Source organism: Ailuropoda melanoleuca, chromosome 7 (genome assembly GCF_002007445.2).
Source record: "Ailuropoda melanoleuca isolate Jingjing chromosome 7, ASM200744v2, whole genome shotgun sequence".
Lineage (NCBI taxonomy): Eukaryota > Metazoa > Chordata > Mammalia > Carnivora > Ursidae > Ailuropoda > Ailuropoda melanoleuca.
Window position 1 is genome coordinate 49,254,121 of NC_048224.1, and position 3,758 is coordinate 49,257,878.

The following is a 3,758-nucleotide window of genomic DNA, read 5'->3' on the forward strand; positions in this document are numbered from 1 at the left end:
TTCAAATTTCTCACTACAAATTAACCCACCTAATGCCAAATTCTGAAGCACCAATTATTATTTGACCAATTAAAAAGAAAAAAGGAGCTAAGGAAACAACACCTATCCCCATATTTACATAGTTCTAATCTTCCTGAAAGACTTATATTTGTTTCATATAAACCATCTCAATTCTCGTGGGAGGTAGACAGAGTCAGGTTTCTGGAGAAGAAACAAGCACAAAGGGATTAAGTATCTTGTCCAGCAAGTCACCAATGAAAATAAAACCAGACCCAATTATTTAGCCTACAAAGTCTAAATAACCTGCTTTCCTTGGTTCATAAACTTAGGACAGTATTTTCAAGTGCCTACAAACTATCCCAAACCATAGAACTTCATGGAACAATACATATAATCAGAACACTGAGCCAGAATTGAGTATTCTGAGCAAGAAATACTGCTTGCCCAAATCAATAAAATGAACTAACACAATGGACTTAAAAAATTCAAGGAGGAAACAATAGTCATATAGGAGAGAATTTTCAAAGGTCACTCTATTCATCTTATATCCTACTGCTCAAATTCTCTGCTTGGGAGCCAAAGGGACCAAACATGCTCCTTATAATCATATCCTACACATTTATCAAATCTCAAAATACTGCAAGAATTTCAATGAAAGGCATATTATGCTTTAAAAACCTTTCCCTCCAAAAATAAAATTTACAGCAATGTCTTCAGAACATTATTTTGTTGCCTTCATGATGCACTTTAAATTTGGATTTTAAAAATGATTAGCTCAGATTACTTAAAACGTGTTGTTCTGCTCAGCCCTCATTATGTTTAGGCAAGATTCCCACTTCCACTCAAACTTATCTGAACTTACAATGGCTGCATTAAGATACTTCCTAAATTGACAAAAGGAGAAAACTAATCAAACCAGAAAGCCTCCCTAAGTATCAAACCAGACCTCTTATTTGAAATCACACTAGGTACTACATTACATACTACATGAAGCCCACAAAGCAATAATTTAAGTTATTTCTGCAACATAATAAAATAATTTTTTTGCAAAATCTGACAAGACTGAATTTTCAACTGTCAAAAGGGAAGTCGTTTTCCAAGATTCTAGAAAACCCTGCTTACTAAGGCAGTCTCAAAGCAGTTTCCTTAATCCTTCCAAATCCCAAAGAATCTAACACAAGCCACAGAACACTGAATGAGACCTGCACTGAAATACCTGTGCTCAAACCCCTGAAGGTTATTTCCTATGTGTCTGGCAAGCTGACTGGCTGGCTGTATGTCCACACAACCCCAAAAGTCTTTCCTCAATAAAGCTAACACTACACTCCCTAACTCAAATCAAAATACCAGAAAATCCAAAAGCTTCCAACCAAATTTTACTTGAACTATTTTGGAGGAAAAGCCAACAACCCAGGATCAGTTATTCGCACCCTGAAAGAGAGTTAAAGAATCTCCATTCCTGCCACTTTTAGGAGATGGATGGACATTACCTCTGTCTGCCTCTAGCATGGGACTCAGATATTATACCACTCAAAGCCTGAAAACTGCCCCATTACCCAGAAAGCACCAGGGTAGTATCCCCTCCTCCCTGACACACAGCCTTCGAATGCTACGGACACTGGGTCCTGCTCTCTTGCAGTATCTTCACAAAGGCATCTGCCCTGCACCTGCTGCAATCCTATTTCTATCCATTCGTGGTGCACTCCACACAACCCTGTATGGCTCTTCTATCTTCACACTTGTCAGCGCAATGCACTAGGACAATATCCCACTACATACCTCCTCCAAACTTGGGAGTATATACTACTCAGCTCTCCCTTATCCCTTCCCCATTCACAGGGTTCTGGAACTAAAATCGAGCTGCTTGATTTTTCTGATCCTAAAGGCATGAACCTTCAAATACGTACAAGGTTTAATGTCCTCCATTTTTCATTAATACCATTCCAGGATCCACACACAAACACCACACACACTCTTCAGTTCTACGTCCAGAATGTAATCCTCTCTCTTTTGTTTTGGTTTTTGTTTTTTCAACTTCTGAACCCTGCCTTTTATTTCCAGTGACCTAAAATTTTTGAACCCCTTAATCTCTCAGTTTTCCAATCTCTCCCCACTCTTCAGCACCCTGCTCCTTCCATTCTCTTTTAAGCAATTTGTTTTCCTAACTCTCTCCAACCTGAATAGTCATTTCCTGCCCCAAAACCTGGACAACCTGCTTCCCCTACCACCACCCCAGTCCAGTACACAACTTATCCCTTTCTAGTCACAAACACATACACACACCTCCCTACTTTGCCCTTCTTTTACGCCATTACATACTATGCATTCTTCTATGTCCTCTACCCAAAAATATCCTGTCTGCCCCCATTCTTCCCTCTCTTCCTTGCCTATCCCCTTCTACCAGACAAAATCTAGCACCCCCAAGCTATGCTTCCCTCCCTCTACATACTGTATGTACTCCAGACCTGCATCCCTCCCCTTCCAATCCACCCCCTACTACCTCTCTCTACTGATTTCCCTTCACACACGTACCACCCCCCCTTGTCTCCCTAACTTCCTTCCACACTTCCTGCCCCCAAAACATTTCCTTCCATCTGTTTTCATACCTCAGCTGTCACTCCAAGAACATTTCCCTCACCCTCTATACCTCTGGCCCTCTACCTCACACATACTCCACTCCACCTGTCCCCTGCAATGTCTCCCCAACCCCAAAGTTTCCTCTCTTGCTGCTCCCCCACCTACATCTATACTTCCCACAAGAACACTCTCCATTTCACTCACTTCTGCTGCCCGCTAAATACCCTGCACACCTCCTGTCTGTCCCCATCACCCTACTCCACTGAACTCACTTCTCTCCAACTCTGGCCCTGCTCCAATCACCTTCCTCCTCCACCCAATACCGTTCTCCCCTGACCACCACTCACCAGTGAGACACCTGTCTTCTCCTCCAACATGCCCTCCCTTGGCATGTCCCACCTGTCCAGCCTCAACACTCTTGCCTCCTGGTCTTCCCTACACACCTCCTGGGCAGACACAGTCCTCACATCCCTCACAGGTCTCCCGAAGCCTCTGGGCCTACCCTCACACACACCTCCTCCCTGCAAACCTCCATTTCCCTCACCATCACTCCAGAGACCCCTAGACACCTCCGTCCCTCGCCCCCCCCACAGTTCCCCCTACCTGCACACCTTCCTCCACATTTCCAGTCACATTTGTCCGGTGGCCTTCCTTAAATCTGCCCCCACTCCCTGCCCCTCACACGCAGCCCCGACCGGGACATCCGCTTCTTCCACTCCTCCCTCGCTCGAGTCCCTAATTTCCTCCTTCCATTTCCATCACGCTCGCCCCTACCCTCCCCAAAGCCTCCCTCACACCCTCCCGAACCCCCACGGACTGCCCCCTACCCGCCTGAATGTCCTCCGTCTCTCTCGCACTCGCCCTGACCCCACGGGCCCCCGAACCTGCCCGCAGGCCCTCCCGCCCCGATGGGCCGGATCCCTCCACCCTTCATTCTCCCCTAAGTCTGCCCACACCCTCCGCCAGCCCCCCAAGCCTCGCTCCCGGCCCCTGCCCCCAATGTCCTCCAACACCTGCCCGGAGCCCCTCACCCTCCATCCTATCGAGACCCCCGGCGCCGGGTCCCCCCACACTGCCGACGCCCTCCCCTCACTCGGGGCCGGGACCCCGTCCCCCCAAAGGTGAGGAAGGCTGCCCGCTGCCCTTGCCCAAAGCGGCCGGGGCACCGCAGCGGCGGCCCG